This window comes from Mesocricetus auratus, unplaced genomic scaffold, assembly GCF_017639785.1.
Source record: "Mesocricetus auratus isolate SY011 unplaced genomic scaffold, BCM_Maur_2.0 Super-Scaffold_6723, whole genome shotgun sequence".
Taxonomy (NCBI): Eukaryota; Metazoa; Chordata; class Mammalia; order Rodentia; family Cricetidae; genus Mesocricetus; species Mesocricetus auratus.
In genome coordinates, this window is record NW_024429183.1 from 1,703,414 (window position 1) to 1,712,522 (window position 9,109).

The window sequence follows — 9,109 nt, forward strand, 5'->3', positions numbered from 1 at the left end:
GTGTGTGTGTGTGTGCGCGCGCAGGAGCTCACTGTGAGTATGTGAAGGACAGAGTTGGCATCAGATGTCCTACTTTAACAGTCTCTGCTTTTTGTTTGTTGCTTGGATGGACATTTTGAGATAAGCTCTCTCACTGAAGTTGGATCTTGGTTTTGGTAGGCTGGCCATCCAGGGAACCCTCAGGATCTTCCTGTCTCTGCCGGCCACTCCTGCAGATGTACATCGCTGAACCTGACCTTTATGTGGGTTTGGGGGACCCACACTCAGGCCCTCATGCTTACATGCAAGTGCTTTACTCATCCCCCCCCCCCAGCCTGGCTCCTATACTCCTGAAGCCAAAGGTGCCATGGAGACCAGAAATAATTCCAGAGCTGAATGGACGAGTGTGGGAACATGCTGCTCCTGCTCATGGTCCCCTGGGGTGATGGGTGACTCAGTCATTGTGAGTCAAAATGGTTCCTAGCACATCCTTGCTGGCCCCTCCATCCTGGCCTCTTGTTATTTCCCATCTCCAGATGTTTGGGGTTGCTGGCACTGGCCCTGTAAACTCAGCCATGGTGTGGGAGGGACTGCAGTGCATAGAGACAATATGGATTTCTTCAGGTTTCCTGTCCTAGCCAGTCCCAGATAAGATAAGTGGCTGTAAATCAATGGCCTCACTCCCTTCCCAGGCCTCTCCTTACACACTGAGATGACTTCCTGGAAGAATTCTTCAGGAAAATCTCAAACTTCTCCCAGAGTCATTGGAAAGAGAGTCTGAACAGGCACTGAATGTGGGCTCAGCAGCCCCAAGGCAGGCACTGAGTATCAGCTCAGTAGTCCCAGAGCCTCCTGGTTCCTTAGGAAGTAGGCAGGGCTAGGCAGCAGCAACATCTTTCCCAGAGAGCAAAGTCTGAGGTGAGTGGGACTGCCTGGGGCCTGGAGTATGCATGCCCAATCCATCTCCTACTGGGCTCCAAGCTGGGCACTTAGGAATGGCTCTCAGATATACCTTACCCCATGGTGAGAGGAAACAAATTGGGCTGTGAATCCTGCCAGAAGGTACCCAGACCCAACATCACCAAGCATCTCATAGGACTGTGTGCCACCCTGCAGGAGGTGAGCGGAATAGAACTCTGTAGCAGCTCTGTAGCTTCAGGCAAACGTCTCATGAAATGAGGAGCATCACTAAAACACATCACAGGCAGCATGTGCCTGCTCCAGAAACTTCTGAGAGAGAGCCGGAGAGGTGACATCTCTGATAGTCTAGACCACATGACGGGAAAGATGGCTGGCATGGCCAGCTTGTCGGCAGTGCTGGTTCTTTTAAGTGTAAGTCCAGTGTCCAGCCAGTGGTGGGGCACTCCAGGGGCCAGAGTAGGGCTGGCTTTGTGAACAAGAAGTGACCTCTACCAAGAGAAGATGCCAGTGCAGGAGAGAGGAGGATGATGACTCTAGTTTCTTTCCTCTGGTGGAGCAATTCAAGTCAAACTGGGTCAGGCAGACAGGTTGGGTTGGACTTGTCCCCTGAGGATCCAAACCTGGCTCCTTTATCAGCTGATGCTGCCAGGAACCAACCTGGTCGTGGGAGCCCTTCCTCTGCCACACTGTGGGTTCCGTAGAGACAGTCTAACAACAACCTGAGAGTGGTAGGACCCTCAAGGCATAGACAAAGGTCCCCCTTACCCTGAAGACCTCTCAGTTGGGTAAGGCTGCAGGGTTGGTACCAAGTTTGGGAGGGTTCATGAGATTCTTGTCTTTCAAAGGCTGCCCAAGAACACAGAGGCTGCCATCATGTAAACATCATAGTACCCATGGAACTCAGCCATTGGCTCTGATGGTCACAATCTCAAGACAGGTTGCCAGAGACCCGGAAGAAACGTTTCTTCCAGACTTCCGTGGTATCCATGCATTGCTACCCAGTCCCCTTGCCTAGGAACAACCTGAGCTGATGGACCTTGACCACTGTCCTTGGTCTGCTTCAAGCCCTTCCCTTGGGAAGTCTTCTCTCTGGACTCCAGGTTCCTAGCCTGCCTCTTCTCTCCTCTAATAATTGTCTTGTGCACCGGAAAGCTGGCCTGGTCTCCACATCCAGGGAGACAGAACCAGTGTCTGGGAGACTCGTGCAGTAGTTTTACCCTCAGCAGGTTAAGAGTGTCCATGTGATACAGAGGGATTGCACTCGGGAGGAGGTAAAGCCAGTGGGAGGGGTTTTGGCTTTGAGAATGGGGGCTCCTGACACAGTCATTTGCATAAGCTGGTGCCAGCCTGCTGTGCTATGTGCAGCCAGGTTGTGGGCACACTTTCTGTGAGCCGGAGCCAACTGAGGAGGGTGGAGTGGGCTCTGTGACCTTCCAGTACAGGACCAGCATCCTGGGAATAGGTCCATCTGAATTAGTGAGGCTGTAGTACATCCACACCCTGTCTACGCCTTGTTAAATTTTCGTAATGTGGAAAGTTGAAAGCAAACAAGGGTGTCCCAGTCTTGCCTTCCTCTCCTCAGCCTGGCTCAAGGGATCTGTAGTTGCCAGGCTTGCCCTGCAGGGACAACATGAAGAGGTCCTCCAGGACATGGAGGTTAGGTGATGACTCCTAGAATGTTTTATTCTGAGCCTGGCTAGCTCTCCAAGACTCTTCCAAGGTAGCTCCCTGTCAGGCTCCAAAAAAACCTGGACAAAAGGATAACTGGTGTCTATTAGCACACCAAAGTGTCCCTTGGCCTCCAGGTTCATTCAGTACCTATGGCTCTCCTCAACACTTCTTACCCCACCCCTACGTTAAACCTGTCAGGGGCTTCCCTTCCCTCCCCCCAGCTTTCTCTCTCTCTGCTATATATCCCTGTCAGTTCAGCCCTATGCTCTCTTGGTTCTTCTCTCTCTTGGTTCTTCTCTTGATCCTCTTGGCTCAATCTTGCCCTCTTTGCCCTCTTGGCTCTCCTCTTCCTCTCTCTTTCCACCACCACTCCTCTCATGGACCGCTCAGTCTGCTGGCCATGTTCCATCCACTGCTTTCTCTCCCTGCTCTGGACTCTTCCAGACGCCTCTGTGTATACTCTCCCTCACATCTACAACAAAAACTCCTCTTCAACCATACCTTGGAGTGGTCATGTTCTCATAGTCACGCATACCCCAAGGCAGAGTACCCAGTAGAAGCTATGCTTGGGGCATTGACTCACCATGGACACACCTGTGTCACCTACTCCCCTAGAGGATACAGGACCTTTGAGGCAGCTGTTCCCTTAGGAGTCCAGAGGCCCTTTTTTCAAAGCCTCACTGGTGGCAGTGAACAGTGAGGGGGACCAGGAGTTCAGAGTCTAGTGCTCCCCTATGTGGAGCCCAGGTGTGTCCAGAGAGGTAATGGTTACCTCAACAGGAACCTCAAAACTATAGCTTGCACCTGCCCACTGTGAGGCCGTCATCTGACTCTGTGGGCTCCCCTGTACCTATCCCCCGACTTCCTACCCTTTATCTGTACCTCCAACCCAGCATGTCCACTCCATAGCCCATCAGTATTCTAGTTCTCAACTCGGGCTTTGTAGAACTCTACTTCTTGGAGGCCTTTGGGACCCCACTTATGGAGGCCCCTTCCCTGTGACCTGTCATCTGTCTCAGGTAGCCTCTTTTAGTCTTTCTCTGCCTTACTTCCCTCTACTTCCAAGTGTGTGCTAGGGAGTGTGCACAGACTTCCCAATGTTGGGGGCATGGTGCCTGCCAGGAGTTTCTCTTGGGAACTGGTGTCTCAGCAACATCTGTACATGCACTAGGAATTAATGAATGAGTAAACAAACGGATGAATGAACGTGGGAACAAGTAGAGAAGATGTGGTTCAGGCTGCCTTTGTGTCCCCTAAGTTCACATGACTCCTGATCCCAAGGGGGTGGCATGAGAAAATGGGTCACTAGAAAGTGACAGATCCAGGGAACAAAGCCTCATGAAGATGGCTCTTCTATATGAAAGGGACCCACGGGACAGCACCCACTTCCGTACCTGCAGACATGGAATGAAGGTGACATTAGCATCTGGAAGAGGCCCTGAACCCTCAGGCATCTGGACTCCAGCACAGATGTTCAAGCTGTCTGGTGTCTGATACCTGTCACAGCAGCCAGGATGGCTGGAACCACAGCAGCCAGGATGCTAGGGAAATCAGCCTTCCTGTGATCGACACCATCGCTCCTGTGTTGACACATTCAGTTTCTCTAATTCCCACCGGCTTTATGGGCTCTGCATTTGTCAAAGCTGTCTGTTCATGGTCCAGTGTTGTCAGTGCTATGTAAGGGCTTCCGGACAGTCGCAGGGACCAGAAGCATTTAGCAACAGCTCTACTCAGGGCTTCAAGAGTCACAGTAAAAGACTAGAGCCACACAGTTTCCATCTACTTGTGACAGATGCTGGCAAAACTGCCAGTCATGCATGCACATCTCAACCAGACCTGAGATGTGAAACATGGAGACACCCCAGAGCTTGTCCTTGGAATGGGTTGGTGGGGACACAAAATCCACAGCAGTATTCTCTTTTCTCCATATACTTCTGTGATATCCCAAACCAAGGCATCTAACTGAAAGAGGCTCTTGGTCTCTCCTAAGAGAATAGCTGCCCCTTATTTTTAAGGTTAGTCACTGAGAGAAACCAATGTTAGAATGATTGATTTTGGCTCGCACTCTCAGAAGGTTCAGGTCATTATCTCTTTGCCCCTCTCCTGTTGGCATGGATAAGACACAATATCATGGCAAAATGGCCTAGCAGAGCAGGGCTGCTGTTCTCACCTCTTGGTGTGAAGAAAGGACAGACATGACACCCCCTTCAAAGTCGAACGCCCAGTGGCCCATTTCCTCGAAAGGTCCCACTTCCCCTTGTTGATCCTCTATGAACTCATCAGTGGGTCATATGGGTGCCCTCACGATCTACTCACAGGTCATTAGCACCACCAGCTGGGGATTGAGCCTTCAACACACCCAAACCATGATATATGCTAAGTCCTCTCCAGAGATCTGACATGGTAAGTGGCTGAGATCCAGACTGTCCTGGGCAGTGTGGGCAGGCCTGGGTTTAGGGGCTCCTGGCAGGCCAGCTTTGTCCCTTCTCCTCCTCCTCCTCCTCCTCCTCCTTTCCTCCCCCAGAGCCCCACTCCCTTCCAATTCCAATCCTCAGAGAGGTTTCTGAGGACAGGTCGGGCAGCCTGGCAAGTGGGGACTGGTGCCACATGCTGTGTGCCACGTGCTGGGGACGACAAAGTTGACAGAGGCAAACCCATTACCCGCTGGCCACATCTGGTCACATCTGCTATGATGGCAAACAAATGGATAAACATAGAAAGCAGGACCTGGGGCCATGCAGGTGGAAAGTGGACTGGCCAGGTGGGTGGGACCAGTCTCATTGTCCACCAGTCTGTGACTCACTCCCTCAAACCCCGTTCAGCTCTGGGAAGCAAGTCTGAATGGAACTGAAAGCACACCAGGCATTCTGGGTGACAATTGGAATCAGGACTGTCTCGTCTCCACTCCACCCATCCAAGCTATGTCAACATTACACTTCATCTGTACCCTTCAACTGATGGCCGTGGTCTAGACACCTGGACAGTGACTGACATGGCTGGCTGCTTACTGGACAGAGTCTGTCTCCTTTGGAGAGATGATGCTCTCCGTGTTTGGAGATCACTAGATGCTGAGAGGTGAAGCTGGACGTACCACTAGGGCTCCATGTCCATCTTGGCCATCCAACATGACCCTTGCCATAAATAGCCACCATTTTCCCATCTTGTGTGAGGTGGCTTCCTTTCTTTCCACTGAGTATATACATGTCCATTGGCACCAATGTTACTATGGGGTCAGGAACTTGTGCCTGTGAGGTCAAGCCACTCCCACGCAGCATCTGGGGTCTAGAGTAGTTGGCAGGAGATCATCAGTGGCCTCCAGGCTGATGAATCTCATCAGGGTTTCCAGGGCTGCGGTGGAAGGGAAATTGCTGTCGCAGGGAAGGATCCGTGCAGGAAGGGGCCTTCTCTGGGAAGTGGACAGCCTGAGGCTGAGGCTCATCAAAACCAGACACTGCTGGGGCTGTCTTCTTCTCAGTTAGATGTGTCTTGTGCACAGAGTCCCGTGGCTTCCTCTTAAGAAGCCCCTGTGTCTCTGGCTGAATGTAGATTCTGAGGTTCCCGCCAGGTGCCATGTGTACATCACAAGACACCACTGTTCTGAGTGTGCAGGGACTGTGAGCGTGTCTTCAGAGTGTCCCTGTTCTGAGTGTGCAGGGACGGTGAGTGTGTCAGACTGTCCCTGTTCCGAGTGTGCAGGGACTGTGAGTGTGTCTTCAGAGTGTCCCTGTTCTGACTGTGCAGGGACTGTGAGCGTGTCTTCAGAGTGTCCCTGTTCTGAGTGTGCAGGGACTGTGAGCGTGTCTTCAGAGTGCCCCTGTTCTGAGTGTGCAGGGATGGTGAGTGTGTCTTCAGAGTGCCCCTGTTCCCAGCGAGCAGGGACTGTAAGCTCTGTCCCTTAGCTCCTTGGTGTCTCTGTGTGTGCAGAAATGGATGTGGCTACCTTAAGGTGGGCATCTATGTCCCTCACAATCAGGCTAGTGCTGCCAGGCATCTCTTCCCATGGAACCCATGACACATCAAACCTCACATCCCCTCTAATGAGAGGGTATGCTGAAGTCACAGAAACATTTGGAGAACCTGGGCCTGCCTGTCCTGGATGCAGGGGTCTCACTGATCACTAGGACTATGGATAGCACAAGGGCACAGGATATTTTCGACAGTTCTTCTGTTACTAGAATGACCATTAGGTGATTCCCAGGCCCCATGCTATAACCCTTAGCGTTGCAGAACCTTTGGAAGTGACCTTCCTAACCCAACTGCATTTATACAGGCACTGCTGCAGCACCATGTCATGTGCTAGACACTGGGTCACAGAGATAGCAGAGGCCAGATTGTAGGGGGAACAACCATTGTCATTAGGAGGGTACTGTGTAAGCTTCCAGTGACTAAATGCAGGGACACCCAGGGGGAAGTGACAAGTTCCCCCTGGACAAAGCTTCTTGCATGGGACAATCCTGCTTCCAAAGAATGTGCACCCCACCTCCTTTCTCTTTTTCATTTTGAGCTAGGCAGCCCACACTGATCCTGAACTCACTGTCATCTGTCCTAAGCCTACCAAGGGTTCAGGGTCACAAATGACACCACTACACCTGGTTACAAGAATATTTGTTCTTGCTGGTGTCCTTAGACAGATTGGGAACTAAGAAGTTGGGGATCCAAACCTAGCTAAAGGCTGGGCAGAAATGTGGAATGAGAGTGTTGAAAAGCTATGTAGTAGACAGTTTAGATAATCCAGACCTTACAGGAGATAGCGAGGCAGCACCAGGAAAGAATGCAGGGAATAAATGGGGGATTAAGGGGGTGAGATAGGAAGAGAGGGAGGGAGGAAAGCCTGACTTCATCTTGGGAGCGGGACACGAGTGTAGGGAGCTGGCAATGTCTGGTGGCACATGGGTCAGCAGTTAATTCTGATGGATGTTCTAATCTGACAGTTTCTCTGATCTTTGTTGCTGGTCCAGCATGTTTCAGCCACAAGAAGCTTTTGTTCACAGAGACAGATCTTCCTGGGAGACCTGGAAAGGTATGGGACTCTCTTGATGTCACCGAGCCCCTCCTTGCATGTATTCCCCTCAGCATGGACCACCTGCCCCTCAGTATGACTTCTGCTTCAGGACCAAAACCAAAATTCCAAGTAGCCATCCCTAACCACAAACCCATGGCCTTTCCTGCCTTGTGATCCTCACCCAGACCCCAGGACTTGACACACCCACCTTGATTTGATACTGTAGCCTTCCTTTAAAGTTGATTATTCTATACTGGTCTCCTTGCAGAATCAAAGAAGGACTTCAAGAGGAGGAGACATTTAGGTTGAGAGGCAAATAATGCATCCCTTTGATGCTTCAAGGGGTAAGAAATGGCCAGTACAGAGGCCTCAAGAAGAAGAATGCTTACACAAGCATGGGCAATGGATCACCATTGCCTATATGTTTAGTGAACGAGTCCATCCATCTGCCAGGCATTCATCCATCCGTCTATCCATCCAACCACCTATCCACCCACCCACAGGTCCATCCATCCATCTACCTCTTCATTCTCTCATTTGTTCCCCATCCATCTACTCACTAATCCACCAATTTACCTATCAATCAATGAATCATCCTTTACAGACTCATTAATCTATCCTTTCATCCATACTCAAGCCATGCTGCCACTCCCCATCCACTAATACAACAATTCACCTATTGATTTAGCAGTCAGTTGCTCAGTTTACCTATCTATCAATTCATCTATTTGCCCATCTGTCCATCAATCCACCCATCAACCACACTAAGTCAAAGTGTCTGCTGACTTAAGAGAATGGGTGGAGGTAGATTTTTACTGTGATGGAGGAGACGGCATTTATCCCCGTCTATCTGTATAAAGGATGAGAAATATGTTCTCAACTCTGGGGCATTTATAAACCTCTTGGGATTGTGCCCCTCAAGCGACGTTCTTGTGGACCAGTGTCAGGTAAGGATCCAGAAAATAAGATTTAGAGTGAATTGTACATAAAACAAATTCAGCCAGAAGGGAGTTTATAACCTGGGCTGAAAGAAGCTAATATATGGAAAAAGTGACTTGAGCAAGTGCTGAAAAGGCCACTGGCAAGTGACAGACTCAGTCTGCAAGTCGCCGCAGGAGGGGTAGCGATGGGCCCAGCCTTCAGCCAAGTGCACTGAGGCTGCCACCTCATTCCACCCAGATCCCATACTATTCACCCCTTCATGTCCATTCTGCGACACGGTCTGTTTGGCTCTTTCCCATGAGCCTCTCCTGCCACACAGCTTTCCAGGGAAGTATTTCCATGAGTGACTGCTCCCAGTCTCCCACTGTAGTCCTGGCCAGTCATCTGTATGGAAGGGATGGCAGAGGCCTGCAGACACTAAGTCACCACTCTGCGATTGTAGTAGGGATGTGTAGTCAGGCCTCCTATCCAGTGTCCTGCTGCCCATCCCCAGGCCTCTCCAGCTCACTGCTCATGGCTAGGTACAAAGAACTCATCACTGCTGTGTCTGAGCCACAGCTGTTTAATCCCCACTCTGCTTGTGCCTGCACAGGC

The 9,109-nt window shown here is 50.9% G+C and overlaps 1 long non-coding RNA gene across 1 annotated transcript; it reads left to right on the top strand.

The window, feature by feature from the left end:
• The first annotated feature begins 1,842 nt into the window (after nucleotides 1-1,842).
• On the top strand, nucleotides 1,843-5,721 carry LOC121136612. The gene is made up of 3 exons (XR_005873650.1): nucleotides 1,843-2,000; nucleotides 4,890-4,974; nucleotides 5,394-5,721. It is a non-coding gene; the product is annotated as an uncharacterized LOC121136612 (long non-coding RNA).
• Nucleotides 5,722-9,109: the final 3,388 nt, after the last annotated feature.